This window comes from Sus scrofa, chromosome 4 (genome assembly GCF_000003025.6).
Source record: "Sus scrofa isolate TJ Tabasco breed Duroc chromosome 4, Sscrofa11.1, whole genome shotgun sequence".
NCBI classification, from domain to species: Eukaryota; Metazoa; Chordata; class Mammalia; order Artiodactyla; family Suidae; genus Sus; species Sus scrofa.
Genome location: NC_010446.5, coordinates 16,687,293 through 16,705,073, shown reverse-complemented (window position 1 = coordinate 16,705,073; position 17,781 = coordinate 16,687,293).

The window sequence follows — 17,781 nt, the reverse complement described above, 5'->3', positions numbered from 1 at the left end:
CAACTATTTATAAATGTAAAAACCATCTTTGCTCCTGAGGGCCATACAAGACCAGGCAATGGGCCAGATTTGGCCAACAGGCCATTGTAAAGCAGCCCCTGGCCTGTGTCCTCAACTGCTCCTCCCAAGGTCCATCTGCCTATTTGCATTTAAGTGTCTAATTTATGCAGCTTTATTTTATCAAGACAGAAGAGAAGATGCAATGACTTGTCCTCAATTTAATTTCCAAATCATTAAATGCTTTTGCTCAACCCATGTTCAAATTATGAGTACAAACAGCCAACACACATTGGATTAAATTCAGCTTCTGATCCAGACCAGCTGAAATTATGTTTTTAAATGTCTATAAAATGATTCACAAACCACAGATTTTTCATCTAAGGAAGGACACTGATTTTTTTAAGACGATAAGTCATAATATGTCAGGGGAAAGGAATTACCCAGAACCCCATCCATGAACCATTAGAACAAAAAATAAGGACCAGATATGATGAGCCTGTGCTTTAGAATCAACGCACCTGGGTTCAAGTCCTCTCTCTGTCTCTCATCAGCTGTGTTACCGTGGGCAAATTACTCAACCTCTCTGAACCTCACTGTCTTCTCTGATAAAAAGAAACTACCAAAACCCATCTTACTGCAGGGTTAAATATAATATGGATAAAGCTGCAGGCTCATGGGCATTTTCTAAATTGTAGCCATTATTTCCATTAGATTTTCAGCAGTGAGGACACTGGTAGTGTATGGCCTGTACCATGATGAATTGAGAGGGGGTGGGCAGCCCCACATTCCCCACCAAATATATCTCCCCACCAGCATCCTAGGATGCCACAAAGATCCATGTTTCTCAATACATCAGGTGAAGGCACTGAAAATAAACACCTCCAGCAGAGTGTCACTGATTTTAATGCCATCTAAATAAGAATTTTATTTATATAGTCTCATGTAATCCTTACAGCAACCTTGGAATGTGATCAAGGCAGATGTCATTAGCTCTACTTTACCAGCCAGAAAACAAACAAAAAATTGGACTTGGAGTCGGAGACTCTGAGGTCATATCCCAAATGTGGCATATGAATTGTGTGACTTTGAGATTGTTGTTTGACCTCTCTCAGTCTCGATTTTCTTATCTGTAAAATGGGTCTCTGGTGTTATGAGAGATCATCTGGGAAATGGTAGGGCCAATAAATATGCATTTACGCTGTGTAGTCAGATGACAAAAGTCAGATGTATGTTATGTGCATTAATGTAAGCTTCTTCAGGCCATTTATGGCTAAGTATATCAGACAAGATAACCTCAAATTCTCCTAGTCTTTGAAAAAATGGTTCTCATGGGGTCGGAAAATTCTTTAAGTCTCTAAATACACAAGATTGCTGCCAAATCCCAGAGCCTGTTGACCTGCTGGAACGTGCTGGTCAGATTGATATTCTTGGATTCTCAATATTTCCTCTTTTTTCATTCGGATCTGGTGGACCGTTGCTTCTATATCACACTACACAATGTAGTCTAACTGCATTCGTGACCTGCAACTCAAAGGAAACACAGCAAACAAGTACTTGGTCTTCTCCCACAAATGCCTTACACAAAGCATTCAAAATATTACTCACCTACTCAGCAAAATTTTCCTGAGCACCCACTATATACCAGGGCTGTGCCGGACACAACAGATACAAAAATGGCATACAAACTATGCTTATGGCTTGAAAGGGGTTGAAACAGGAGGCAAGGGGGCCATGCTTATGGTCTAGAGAGATTTGTAAACAGGTGCAATGCAATGTGATAAATGTCTAAATAAGAGAAAGACTGAAATGCTAGACTTTTCCTGACCTTCCCTGACTTCATGCAGAAGAGAACACTGATCTAAATTGTAAAGGATAAATAAAACCTTGTTAGGTAAAGCAGAGGGTCTTCAAGGAGAGGCAATGATACTAATAAAGGCCCAAAATGCTTAGGGAGATAAGACTGAGGAAAGTTAGTCACGAACAGCATGATATGTGGGTGCAAGTAACAAAAAATTTTAACCCACAAAGGTTTAAAGGATAAGAAAATTTTACCTGATTTTCTGGAAGTACGTATACCCTGAGTTGATGGATTCTGCCACGCAGCAACCTCTTATTTTCACCAGACCTCACTATGCTATGCTGCATAATAAAACAGCTTTAGCAATTCAGTGCTTTACACATAGTCATTTAACACATATTCGTTTCATGTTCATGATCTTGTCAACTGGGCTTGACAATAACATGAGTTCAGCCAGTCTCAGCTCCAGACAGCATTTGTGTCTGACTCTGGAGCCCAGGCCTTGGGAGCAGCCACTCTCTGGACCGTGCCATTCTCATACATGCTAGACAGCAAAAACCAGAGAGTCCCAGCCACCCCACCTGGTCATACTTCAAGAGCAAATGGCACATCTATTCACAGTCATTAGTGAAAGCATGTCATGCCAAGGTTAGCAATGTGGGTCCGGATAGCAAGGGTGGGGTGGCAATGAAGAACAATTAAATAGAAGCAATAACAACAACAATAAAAATACAGTCTATCACCATCATCCAAAATCTGGAGTCCTTTTACCTCTCCACTAAGTCATCCACAGGGTCAGCTTTATCCTGAGGCTGCCAATAGATGCTGAGCCTACCTCTTCCTTATTTCCCTCTAGCACAGAATGGAGGTTCTTGTTTGGAGCCTGATAGGGCCAGGGACTGTCATATGCTGATTAGGCAGGACTAGTTAGGATTGATCCCTGGAGCTAGAAATTGGACCAGTTTCCCTTGACTCCATGAGAAGAGGGTAGAGAGCTAAGCAAATCAGGATTCTGTTAGGAAGAAACACAAAGGGATGAATTCTCAGCTGGCAGCTTCGAAGGTACCACAGGTATGCATGCCAATGACAGGGCTTTATCCAATAAGACCCAAGATGGCCACAGAGTAATGAGGTGACACAATCTGATTTTAGGACGTATCACTGTCTCCTCGTTTTCTTCTCATCCCTCTGATCACCTCTCGATGCCCAAGGCTCCTCCCCATTTAGATGCTGCAGTTTCCCCAAGGTCCTGTCTTCAGGGCTCTGTTCATCTTTCTCAGGCTTTAACCAGCACCTTATGCTAGCAATTCCAAATCAACACCAGTGATTCTGATTTCCCTCTGAAGCTCGATGTCCATTCATAACTGGCCAGGGGTCTTTCCCACCTCTTCCATCTTTGTAACTGGCACCCTATTCACCCAGACACAGATCCTTAGAGAGTCCCTCCCTAGACTTTCTTCTCTTGACCCCCACCATTGATCAGCTAACATGTGTTCTATTTTCTGCCTCTTAAACATCTCCCTGTGTCCTCTGCTTGCCCAGGATGATCATCTGTTACTTGGATTATGGGAATAACATCCTCAGTGGTCCCCTTGACTCCGGTTTTAAACTCCTTCAAGCCATTCTCCACTCTGTGAACAGAGGGATCTTTCTAAAATATGTCTCATCTTGACACTTCCCCACCTGCATGGCTCTGCGCTAATGTCCAAGTTAGAGTCCACAGCTCTGAGCATGACATCGAATGCCTCTTATGATCTCACTCCCACTTAGCTCTTCAACCCCATCTCCCATCACCCCCCCCATAAAGTGCCAGGAGTCCAGCCTTGCCCAACATACTGCAGCCCAAGCTTCTCACGCTTAGTGCTCTGTACTTTCACTCATGCTATTTCCTCCCACTCTTTCCTGCTCAGCTCACTTCTCCCTAAACTACAGCCCTGTACGCAGTGTCCTTTTCCTCCTTTCCATCATGGAAATCATCAACATGCAATGAATTCTGCATTCACTTGTGTTTCCCTCAGTAAACCACTCCTGAGGGCAGGGACTTGAATCTGATCCACTCTGCATCCTCAGAACCCAACATAGACCTAGAATATATGTGCTGAAGGAATGCATGAGACCCAGAGAGATCCATTTGTCCTCTTAAGGTTGTTCGTTCATTCACTCCATAAAAACTAGTTGTATGCCTACCATATGCTAGGTGTGGCTCTGGGTGATGGGGATGCAGCATTGATTACTATAAACAAAGACACCTGTTGTCAGAAACTTACATAGGGCAGGGGGTGTGGGATAGAGGGAGTTACATTCTAGTAAAATTTTACACCAAATATGTAGAGGTAGAGACAAATAGAACCTAAAGGGTAAAATGTCCAATGCATTCATTTGTTCCTTCCTTCATTCATTCATTTATTCAATTAGCACTCAGCTACTCCCTACCAGCTACTTTATTCAGACATTTCACACACACACTCATACACACACATACCACATCACATGCTGATTTAATTTCTGTGTCTCCTTCCCATCCCCATTCCCCCCCCCAAAAAAAATTGTAAGCAATGTGAATATCTTAGTAAATATTTGTTGAATTCATGGTATTTGGACAGATGGTTAACTACGAAAGGCTGGCCAGCAAGGCACAGTCTGCCCCTTCAATATGTTCTGATGTATCCTGATTTGTAAGGAAAAAGTTAGAAGCAAAATAATTGCTCAAACAGTAACCACCATTCTGCAAGTGCTCTTGTTAAGAGGCTAAGGATGCTGCCTACTAGATCAGAATTTTTTTGGCAAGCCGGACACCCATGAATTTTGCAGAAGCTCCAACCATCTTGTTCTGAGGTCCTGGAGCCAGTCACATCCTCCAGCCCTCCCCTGAGAGACAAGATAAGAGCCAAAAGAACAAGAAGAGCCAACAAGGCTCCTTCACCCAGAAGGCAGGGATCCTGCCTGCAGCCAGCACCAAGGGAGCTCACATCCCTCCGTGGAGCCTGTAGGCTCTAGTGAACTCTTTCCAAGGGGAACATTCTTGAAGTTCCATCTCCCCTCTGGAAACTCTGGCAGAGAATTGCGCCTGTCCTCAAGAGAGACAGGCATGCCAGTGTGATCCCACGGATCTCCATCTGGGGTTTCGCATCCCCTTTATGTGGGACAACAGTGACTGGGCAATTCTCCCAGCCCAGGCGCTCTTTGAAATTGATGGGAAGCCCATATCAAACTCCAGATTCCTCCCTAGGGCTGCTATCTTTCCCCCAGGACTGTTCCATCATTCTCTGATTAAGGATCTAAGCGAAAGCTGCAGAGTGCAGGCAGCCCTCAGGAGGAGCTTGTGTCTGTCTTATAATCAAAGCCACTTAGAACTGGAAAGAACCTGAACTTAAAGATCCACAACAGCTCTGTATTCAACAGGTCAGAAAACCAAGCCCCAGGTGGATTAGTCCACTTGCTCAGGCTGCTGCATGAAATACGTTAGGCTGGGTGGCTTAAACAACAGACACTTCTTTTTTCATAGCTCTGGAGGCTGGTCATCCAAAGATCAAGATATCGGCAGGATTGGTTTCTTGCATGGCCTCGCTCCTTGGCTTGCAAAAGGCCACCTTGTCTCTGTGACCTCACAGATGTGGGTACCTCCCTGGGGTTTCTTTGCGTGTTTAAATTTTCTCTTCTTCTAAGTGTACCAGTCAGATTGGATTAGGACTCACTCTACTGGCCTCATGTTAATTGTATCACTTCTCTGAGGTCCTATTTCTAAATACAGTCACATTCTGAGGTACTGGAGGCAAGACTTCAACACTTGAACTTGCCAGCTGGTGCAGGGAGCATAATTTAGCCCATAGTCCCCGGAGTCTCCCAGGTGCCCCAGGCTTTCCCACAGTTGGCTCCTTCTCAACATCTAGGTCTCACAGAGGCTTTCTCTGGCTACCAATTTCAATATTGTGCCCTTCAGTCAATTTGACCCCAAGACTCTTCAAATGGTCCCTGACGTATGATGGTTTGACTTACAACTTCGACTTTACGATGGTGTGAGAACAATATGCATTTGGTGGAAAACATGCTTCATTTTGAATTTTGAACTTTATCCAGGCTAGCAATAACAAGTCTGATACTCTCTCGTGACGCTGGGTAGCTGCAGCAAGTCACAGATCCCAGCCCATCACAGGATTTCAGTGATGACCAACCAACACACTGACAGCCACTCCATACCCACATAACCATTCTGTTTTTCACTTTCAGTGCAGTGCCAATAAATCCAATAAATTACACAAGATGGTCAACACTTTGTTACAAAATAGTCTTTGTGTTCAATGATTTTGCCTAATGATTTAAGACAGGCTAGTAGGCTAAGCTATGATGTTCAGTAGGTTGGGTGTATTAAATACATTTCCACTTAAGATATTTTTGCTTTATGATTGGTTTATCGAGATACAACCCCAGCTTGAGTAGAGGAAGACCTATGCTTCCTTTTCTTCATAACCCTTCTCATTTTTTACCATGAAAACAGCCACATGTAAGGCTTTAGAACAAAATACACATTCCTTACCTTGGCTAACAAATCCTAATAGGATGCAGCATGAGCCACCCTTTCCAGTATCATCTCCATCACCTTCTCTCCTCCCCCCCACACACCCCACTGCATGCTCCAAATACCCTGGCCTTCCTTCTTCCTGTTCCTCAAGATAACTTCCCAACTTTATTCCCATTGCAGGGCCTTTGCACATGCCATTCCCTTGATCTGACACCCTGACATGACCTTTCCTCAGACGGCTTCTTGCCATTCAAATTGAATCATTAATATGACCTCTTTAAAAGGCGTTGTGTGACTAGCCAATCCAAAACAACACCCAAGTTACACATAAACACATAATCGTACCAACACATCTGAACTTTCGGCAGAGCACTTAGCACCACCTAATAGTTTCCTTATTACTAATTCATTTTCATGAGAAGAGGGACTTCTTCTGTCTTGTTCCCCCACCATATCTCTACAATTAGAACAGTGCCTGGTCCATTGTAGGTACTCAATAAGTTAATAGAATCAGTGAGAGAATGAATGAATGAATGATGCACCAGACCAGAGTTTCTCAACCTCAGCCCCTTGAGAGTTTAGGCCAGAAAGCTCTTTGTCGTGCAGGGCTGTCCCATACATTGTAAGATGTGTAGCGGCATCACTGACCTCAACCAACTCGCAGCAACCCCCTTCCCCAGTCACAACAACCAAAAATGTCTCCAGATCTTGCAATACATCCCCTGGCTTGGGTGGCGGAGGGGGAGGCAAAATCACCCCAGCTGAGAACTGTTCATTAGGCTTGAGCTTCCAGGTGTGAGAAACCAGGTATCAGAAAATAGATACCTAGTAACTGCCTATAGTAGGTGCTACATAAACAGTTATTGAAGAAAGATTAGAGTTTTATAAGTTGCTAAAAATGGATCAAGCTTGGCTCCAAGGAATTCCTGCTATGGTGCAACAGGATTGGCAGCTTCTCTGGAGCGTTGGGATGCAGGTGCGATCCCCAGCCAGCATTGTGGGTTAAGGTTCCTGCATTGCCGCAGCTGCAGTGTAGGTCACAACTGCAGCTCAAGTCTGATCCCTAGCCCAGAAACTCCATGTGCCATGGGACAGTCGAAAAAGGAAGGAAAAAAAAAAAAGAATTGTTCCAGAACCCTTTCTCTCCACAGGATGTGGCCATTTACTGTTTATATGATCTGAAGTAATTCACTTAACTTCGCCAAGCCTCTGCTTCCTCATCTGTTAAACAGAAATATCAAAAAAATTCCTGCATTGTGATTCAGCTTTCTAAACCATAAAGTATGATACAAATCTGCTATTGATCATTTATTTATTCCCAAGTTGTGCATTTTCCCATCACCTCCTGCTAACTCTTGCCTGAAATAATTTCAAAAGAGAATGTTTGCTCTTAATGGCCAAAGCTCTGCTTTAGTATTAACCTGATCTCTCCTCCCTCCAGAAATTGGGGGCACTTCTTGAGTTCATAAAATTGTGTTCCTCCCACTCACGTTCTTCCTGTGTTTGTGTGTGTGCGTGTGTGTCTTTTTGAGGCCGCACCAGCGGCATATGGAGGTTCCCAATCTAAGGGTCGAATTGGAGCTCTAGCCACTGGCCTATTCCACAGCCACAGCAATGCAGGATTCGAGCCACATCAGCAACCTACACCACAGCTCTCGGCAACACCGGATCCTTAACCCACTGAGCAAGGCCAGGGATCGAACCTGCGTCCTCATGGATGCTAGTCAGATTCGTTTCAGCTGAGCCACAAAGGAAACTCCAACATTCTTCCTTTTTAGTTCAGGCTTATAAACAGGGTCTCTGTCTCAAACAGCTCTTAGGCAAAGGCCTGCCCGGGGCAAGGCTGTCACAGGACAGGACCTGGGTTATTTGTGTTGCTCTTACTTCAGAGTCTTCAGAAAAGGTATTTTCTACCATAAATAGTGTCCTTCCTTCAGGCTCCATTGATGTTCCAATCTTCTTCCAAGAAGCTTCCAGAGAAAATTAATCTCTTCCTCCCTCATCCAGAGATACTATCTTGCTTTTATCACTAATACAGCACATCTCCAAGTCTACCTGGAGTCTTTGATAGGAGTAGACAGATCTTCAGTTCTAGCTAGATTGTGAGCTCCTCTGGGAGGGAGGGGAACTCGGGGGCATTAAGGTGGGGAGATTACAACATGCTTCTCACCTCCCTCTGTCACCACATCCCAGGAGGAAAAAGAAATTATCAAAACTATGACCCCCTAGGAATCATGAAAGTACATGAAGCCCATGAACCAGCTTTTAGATCAGAAAAGCCAAGCCATATTTCTATGAATTTTAAAATGTTAAAAAATGGAATATAATTTACAGGATGAGTGTTTTTTTAATCAAAGCAAAAAAAAAAAAAGCAAAAACAAAAATAAAACCCACAGGCACACATGTGAATTTGGTTTCAAAATTCTTGAGTCTGTTTCTGTTTTGTAAGTCCTTTTGTATCATTTTTTTGTTAGATTCCAAGGGGAAATGTGGGGCAGAAGGTGCAAATTAGGGGATTGGGATTGACTTTTATATATAAAAGTGCATATATAGATATGATTTTTATATTTTTATATAAAATATATATAATATGCTATATATATGACTTTTATATTTATATATGTTACATATATTTTATATATATTATATATATAAAATAGATAGGTAACAAGGACCCACTCTATAGCACAGGGTAATCTACTCAGTATCATGTAATAACCTATATGGGCAAAGAATTTGGAAAAGAATGGAGATATGTATGTGTGTGTGTGTGTGTATTTGATGATTAATGAGAACTACTGTATAGCACAGAAAAATATACTCAGTAGTTGGTAATAACTGTAAGTGGAAAAAAGAACAGATAGATTTATATGTGTAACTGACTCACTTTGCTGTACACCTGAAACTAATACAACATTGTAAATCAACTATACTCCAATAAAACTAAATTTAAAAATTTTTTTTAAAAAACTTCTAACTTTAGAAATCCACAGGCACACACAAAGACAAGCTGTGAGCGCCATCTCATGGAGTCCACCAGTGCCCCTCGGGCCTTTCCATCCTCTGGCCTCACTGAGAGAGAGTCAGAACACAGGGAGAGCAGGGGTACCACTCTCATCAACACACTTTCTCCCTCTCTCTCTCTCTCTCACACACACACATTATCCTGGGTGTTTTTGTGAAGGTGTTTTTGGATGAGATTTACATTTAAATCAGCAGGTTTGAATAAAGCAGATTTTGCCCTCCAGCATGGGATGAACCTCATCCAACCAGCTGAACAAAGACTGATCTTCCCCTAGCAAGAAAGGACTCTGCCAGCAGATGGCCTTTGGGCTCAGACCCCCACCTCTTCCCTAGGTATCCAGCCTGTAGGGTGGCCCTGCAGATTTTACACTTGCCAAACCATCACCATCGTGTGAGCCAATTCCTTAAAATAAACACACACACGCACACACACACACACACACAGAGTCCTTGTTAATTCTGTTTTTCTAGAGAATGCTGAGTAATACCCACCTCTTGAGGGAATAGCTATTGCCCAGATGCAGCCAATCCAAACATAAGTGGATTCAGACCAGCCTATCGGCCATCAGGATGTCTGAGCTAGAACTGAGACAGATAGAGCCAGTGCTATCCTTGGGCAAAACTGTGGCATCTCTGCCCATCCAACTCAGAGACATCACATCCCCCACGCCCACACCTCCAGCATATTCCCATTCTCTCCTAACCACAGTTCTCCCAGCCTGTCTTCAGCACTAGCTGGGGGAGGGGGGGAATAGATAATGTAATTTTTATGCCAGCCAGGAACATAATCATCATGATATCTTGTGTAGTAGACACAATTATCCTCCCCAGTTTACAGATAAGGAATAAGCTAAGAGAAGTTTAGTAACTCAGCAAGGTCAAACAGTAAGCAGAGGTGTGAGCAAGCAGATCCTGGCCTGTCTGAGTCCATAGCTCAAGGCCCGCCAAGCTGACTTAGAGGAGACCCTCTTAAAAATATCCGTTTTCAGGAATTCAGCCTGGTTTGCTCATCTCCAATAAAATGATAACAACAGCCTTCTGCAAACAGCCAGAGGTACTGTCACTGTTCACGGCATAAAACAGGCAATGCACATGTAAAAGTCATTGGGTTGCTCCAACAGAATGACAATTTTATCACCACCGTGTAAGCCGAACACCCTCTGCACAGCTGCAGCCAGAGCAGTAAATCTAAACCTGAAACCTGATCTTGACACCCCCTGTTTGAACCCTTCCTGTGGCTTAAGGACCCCTGCCTCTCATTAGGATTTGCCCTGGGAGCCAGAATAGGGCTGAGTCTTCAGATGGAGATCAAAGCATCATACAGAAGGGGGGAGGGAGGTGAAGCAGAAGGTAGGTACCTGGCTAGGCCAGGTAAACCATGGACTCTGAGGAGACTAGAAAGAGAAGAATGGGGGACCACCTTTCTGTGTTATCCTCCTTCCTAGTGAAGAGGAGGGACAGTGGATCTGGCTTCTCTGTGCTTTTCCCAGTCTTCCATATGTAAGTTGTCATCATTTCCTTTCCAGGAAGATCAAGCCCCTGAGCTTTACTCTGCAATCCCCAGAAACACAGGTAGGGAGAGGTCTCAGTCTCTCCATGGATCTTGCTTCTCACTGTAGGTGAAAGGATTATTCCCACCCAAGCCATTTCTCAATCTGCCCTTATATGGGACATCACAAAGCCCACGGGTTGGCTCCAGAGTGATTTTTGGCAAGAGCAGGACTAAAAGACGCCAGGCTTTCAGCCAAATGCAGTTCTTGTGAAAAATCAGTTAGCCCATTCTGACCAGACATATAAAATAGTTGGTAATAAATGTTTCCTGAAAATGTCAAGGGAATTTTTCCAACTTTCTATGCTAAGGTTATAAGGGAGTCATTGAAGCAGTGAATTAGTCATGCAAGCTGTGGAAATCAAACATCCAATCAAGCCAAAAACAGAACAGAAAAGAAATGCCCCCAAAGCTCTCTTCCCTCCATCTACGTTCCTTTCTGGTTGTTGCAAAGGTCAAAGATTAACTTCATAAATCTGCTTAGTATATTGAGATGAGATGGCTGTAGAATCCAAGGTCTTGGAAAAAGGTGATCTGATGGATATATTCACTATGAAATGCAGCTTTAGTTATATCATCATATCTGCCCTCAGAAGAATACCTGGGAATCAGAATATGAGTGTTGGAAGGGCCTCAGAGTTCTTTGAAACAGGAGGAGACTGAGTCCCTTGAGGATAAGTAACTTATGTAGGGAAATAAAAGCAGTTCTGAGCAAAATGAGGTATCCTGATATGAGTCGTTTTTCTTTTCCATACATCAGTGATCTTCAAACTGGGCTATATTGGCCTAAAGACCTGCCATGGTCTCTATGGGCACAGATAAAACAGTTTTAGAGGAAACAAGTTCCAGATTCACAATTTTCAAATGTGTATTCTTTTATAAAATTTATCTGTGTTGAAAGCATCTTGATGCAGCAAGCCAATTCTCTTTTCCCAACCTCCTTCCCCATTCTGCCAAAAAAAAAAAAAAGACCCACTTTTCAGCCATAAAAAGGATACCACAAAGCCAAGGTGCCCAATAAAGGAATAACTGAAAATTTTGATATCTGCAAAGCCCCCACTGAAATATAACTCCATCCCATATTTATCAGAAAGAGAAGCATCTCCAATAATAGTTTACTCTTATGACCAATATTTATTAATATGTATAGTATATAAACATATGTTATTTTGCTCAATTGTGAACTAATAATAATTATAATGATACCTTAATCTAAAAGAAATTTATTTTGAAACCTGGAGCCTTGGAATCACAGGAAATAATTTTTTGTTTCATTGTTTAAACATATTTTTGTGGCAGAAAAGCCTTATAAATTATCAATAAAAAACTTCCAAATGTAAAATTATGTTAGAGTCAGAGAAAAATCTGTGATGGAAGAAGAATGAAATGTGATTTATTTAAGGTGAAATGATGTGATATATAAAATTTCCTGCTATTAAGTAAAAGCCTGTTGGTGTCATTTTTTAAAAAATCAGGTGATAGTAGGTATCAAATGACTGTGGTATCTATAAGCCAATGAATTAATTTAAAAGAGAGGTATATTATTTTATATCAAAAATGTTGGTTTTGTAAAATATTAGAAATTTTATCCTTTGCAATTATATAAATTTATGATTTAAAAAAACATAAGTTAACAAGAAATACGTAAGGGATAAATAATCTTTCAAAATACTTTTAGGGCTTAAAGGAGCCAAAAAACTTTGAAGATCATTGCTTTTTAGTTTCTTTTTGGATGAGCCGTGGAATAGGTGGCAAAGAAGAAAGAACTCTGGCCTCAGAACTCTGGCCTGCTCTTGGGCCAGTATGTCTGTCTAAGTAATGTGTGTGTGAGCAAAGACTGGAGAGATACCCAGCAAACCCACTTCTTCCTGCACACACTGCTAAACCACATTTCCAACACTCTGCATCTGGGTGAAAAGAGGTCTCTCCTGCTCCTGTAAATTTGTTTAACAAAGTTAAATAGACATAAATTTGCCTTTAAAGAAAGGACCTTCAGTCTGCTAATACTTAATTAAAATCGCTAGCATTTCCCCAGACTTACATGCTTATGGGGCCCCTTTTCCCAGAGTATGTATTTGCATCTGCTGAACCCAGCATGAGTTCTCTGCAGCCCGTGCTGTCTTCTCTCAAGAGCTGTTCTCAGAGTTCCCGTCGTGGCACAGTGGTTGACAAATCCAACTAGGAACCATGAGGTTGCGGGTTCGATCCCTGGCCTTGCTCAGTGGGGTTCCATCCCTAGCCTTGCTCAGTGGGTGACTCTGGCGTAGGCCGGTGGCTACAGCTCCAATTCGACCCCTGTGACCCCTAGCCTGGGAACCTCCATATGCCACAGGAGTGGCCCTAGAAGAAGGCAAAAAGACAAAAGAAAAAAAAAAAAAAAAGCTGTTCTCAACTGTTCCCTGTCTCCAGATGTCCAAAGCTTCCCCATCTTTTAAGATGCAGTGCTCTACCTTTTCCATGGAGCTTTCCCTGGAGCACCCCCTCTTGCCCAGACCCAACCTGAGCCCCTCTGCTTCTCTATTAGAGCCCTCCTCGCATTCTACCTTCTTAACTCTGCTGTCCACATCTCACCTCCTGCACTAAATGGCAAGGTCTTTCAAAGCAAAAAAAAAGACAAAAAAGCAAATATTATTTATCTTTGTAGCTGCCCCTCCAAAAAAATTAGAACACAGTATACGTTCAATAATTTTTTTACTATAATGATTGACACTTCAAAGCATGAACTAACAAAGCTGAACTTCCAATGATCTAATCCATATGGTCTGGCTTTTCCATTGATTGAGTGACCCTAAAATGTTTGCAATATTCAATATATGCTGGTATGCCATGTCAAGGCCAACTTTCCTCAAGCAACCATTGGAAAGTAATGCCTTGGAATATAGGTTTTAAAAAATGTCATTGCCTCATTACTTTAGCTTAATACATTTCTGGCTAAGAGGTAAATTTCATGAGTCACAAACCCCTTTTTTATGGCACCAGTAGCCACCTTACACAACGTACTAATAAGGAACTGTCATCTGCAACAGCAACAAAGGAAAGATCAAATTCTGACCCATGCTGAGTTTTGGGAACAGTTGGGCTTTCTGCAAGCCAGGTTGACATTACAGAGAATGTTTGTTCTGGCCATGACCACCAAGACTTCAAAAAGAGAAGTTCGTATTTTCCCTACCTTTCAATCAGTGTAATGATTGAACAAGCATTCTGATTCAATAACCCAGTTGGCATCTGCTAAGAAGTAACTATATGCCCAGCACAATCACCTGTACCTGCTAGTTGCTTTTTAAGAAAGGTAATTCCATCAAAAATAGTCATATAAAGAGCAAAAGGCCCCTGTGGCAGAGACTATCACCTTTTTCTATAACCATTTCCCTTTCCCCATTAGAAACAACAGCCCAACTTTATTTGGGGCAAAAATGTACCCAGATAAAATTCCAAATTTCCTGACATCCTTTCAGCAAAATGTGGCCATAAGATTAATTTTGGCCAAGTTCCCATTGTGGCTCAGCAGAAATGAATCCAACCAGTATCCATGAGGATGTGGGTTTGATCCCTGGCCTCACTTAGTGTGTCAGGGATCCAGCATTGCTGTGAGCTGTGCTATAGGTCACAGACACAGCTTGGATCTGCGTTGCTGTGGCTGCGGTATAGGCTGGCAGTTATAGCTCCGATTGAACCTCTAGCCTGGGAACTTCCATATGCCATGGGTATTGGCCCAAAAAGCAGAAGAAAAAAAAAGATTAATTTTGGCCAAAAGTAGTTAGTAGTAGTAGAGGGGGCTTCCAGGAGGATTTCTTAAAAAGGAGCTGACTCAACCAGGAAACGTCCTTTTTGCTCTTTCTCCCATCTTTTCTCCTGATACTTGAGTTATTCCTGTAACAGCTGGTGGGTGCTTCAGCAGCCATTTGGAGCCATGAGGTGAACTTGAGATGTAAGCCTTGGAACAGAAAGAGAAGAAGGCTGGCTCTCAGGTCATTCTATAAGGCCACTATACCAGCCCTACCATGCCTATGTTGGTTTTCTTTTATATAAGGAGATAAAATCTTTAAAATAAATTATTGCTTGATGATTTCTATTATAAAGAGCCAAACCAAACCCTTGACCCTTGAACTTGGCAGATTCATAGTCCATTATACCTCAGCACATATATTAATGTAAATCTCAGATCAACACTGTCTGCTCTGGGGAGTTGACTCAATCCTCTTTATGTACTCTATTTACTTGTTCTGGGATTTCTTATTTCCACTCCCAACTTTGATAGCTGCTTCAGGCCCCTTCATTTAGGAAAACACCTGGGTTCACCTGTTTTCTAAATTTTAGCCTCCTTAATGGCTCTTCTCTTGGCATGCTGCCTTGGTTTGGGGGTCTCCTGATTACTCAAGTGAGAAAATCTCACCAATATAGCCTCCAGCACTATAAAAAACCCAGCAGAAGATCTGGATCTTTTGCCTACTTACCACTCCAGAGGGAGAAAAGCTAGAGCTCTAAGGGTGAATAGGTAGGCACCAGAGCTACCACATCCAGTTATACAAGTTGTGCACTGCACCATTCCAGGGGCACCAATCACCTCACAGTCTATCAGGTGTCTATGCATGGTCTCTGCTAACTAGCCCTATACTCAAAGTTTAGCAGATACAAGTCAGAGTGGGGTGAGCAATGTTGAGCCCATTGGCTCATGAAGAAAGGAGTAATCCCCTGCTACTGTGATTCCCTGGCTGCTAATAACACCATATCCAAAACCCAGAAAACTATCACAAATGATATAGCTTTCTCTTCCCTGTGCAGCTATATATCAGGAAAGCTGACTCTTCTCCCTTTCCCTCTCTCTCTCATACACGCACACACACACACACACTCACACACACACACACACTGATCCATTCTGAAAAGAGCATCCCAGAGAGACTATGTTATAAAACATGCCAGAGCAGGTAAAAATGAGGAGTGTCACTGAAGTGCATCTGTGGAGTCCTCCAGATCACCTCGTGTTTTCAGTGGCCCCCACATTTCCTGGATGCACACTGGCTGCTCAGCACAGCAAAAGGCCCAGGTCCCTGCCCTTGAAAGGGACATACTCTACCAGGGGAGACCAGAGCCAATCAGTGCAGACTGAGCCAACTTTAATTCACCAGTAAAAACTGAAGGGAAGACCATGTTGAAACTTGTGAGAAACTAGCCAGTTCAGAGGAAAAGAACATAAAGACAGATCATCAATATTTGCCATGGGGACACAGATAATAGAGATTGGGAAGGAATTAAGTATTTTGGGGTACAAATTGATGGCCCAGATACATCAGATCACAGGGAGTTTTCCAGCCAAACCAAGTCATATAGTGGTTCTTCCTTTTGGCTGCCTAACACTAATGCCCTTCCGTCCCCTAAACACACACACACACACACACACACACACACACACACACACGCACACACACATACACACACGGAGAGAGGGAGAAAGATTTGTGACAACAGCCCCTGATGTCCTTCTGAGGAATCATCTATCCTCCAAGCATATGCAGTCCTACTGGGGCTGTCATTGCAAGTGTCAGGAGGTGAGCCCAGCATGCAAGCTAAACTCAGGACTTTGAACTTGACCATAAATGGCACAAAAACATAAAACACCATAAAGAACCATTCATTCCAGCAGCATCTCCCAGTGAGACCATTGAAGTATTCTTGCCTCCTAGACCCCTGGCACCTTCATCATACCTGTCCTTTTATGAACATGTTCTCCAGTCCTTCCTATCTGTTCTGTGAGCTACCCGATGCCATTGCAATAAAGTCCTTTTCTGCTGCTAAAATTCTGATTGATAGAATTACCATAAGCTCTAGAGCACATTATTCTCACCTGAAATAGCATATCTGGCATTCACTTACTCTGTAAGTGGCCTTAGCTTTCTCAACAATAAAAGCAATATAATGCATACTTTATAAATTAGTTGTAGAAACAAATGAGATAATGTAAGGCAAGTCCCTGGCTCAGTACCTAGTTCAAAAACAAGCCATCAGCTAATGTTAATTTCTTTCCAAACTTTCTTTCTCTCAGCTAATATTCTGTAGCTTTGGTTTTGATATTTCATATCAATATTTAGAGAAGAGGTAATCATTAGAATGACTTTAAGTTTGTTTAAGCCAAGCTGGATCTTGAGGTCCAACTTAGATTCAGTTGTGCTTCTGAAAAAGCATAAGGAAAAAAAATTAGATAAATGGAACAGATTATGTGTAAGTTCCCTATCAGTAAGGATAGTCCAGGTTATGCTGCAAACAACCCCAAAATCTCAGTGGCTCTTAAAAACAATGGTTTATTTCTTTATCATCCTACATTTCCATTATGTGTTGGCTAAGGTTTCAGCACCAGTCCATCCTGACAGAGTGCATTAGTAAGAGAGGAGCAAAGAACCAGAACCAGCAGGATATATACATAGGAGAAAAGAGATTTACTGTAAGGAATGTGCTCACATGATGGTGGAGCTACAAATCCAAAACCTCTAGGGCAAGTCGGCAGGCTGGAAATTCAGATTAAGTGTTTTTAGTCTTGGGTCTGAACTCCACGGGGCAGCAGGATTGAAACTCAGGCAGGGTCTCTATGCTGCAGTCTGGAGAAGAATTCCTTCCTTAATGGGAAACCAGAGTCTGCTCTTAAGGCCTTCAACTGATTGGACGAGGCCCATTCACATTAAGGAGGGTAATCTGCTTTACTCGAAGTCTACTAATTTAAATGTATGTAATTTAAATGTATTTAAAGTATGTAAAACATACTTCCTCAACAACATCTAGACTGTTCGCTCAAACAACTGGGCCTATAGCCTAGCTGAGCTGACACATAAAATTAGACACAACTGCCAGGCTAAAGTATCAGTCACTGCCTCAACCATCTTGGTCATTGCTTATCAT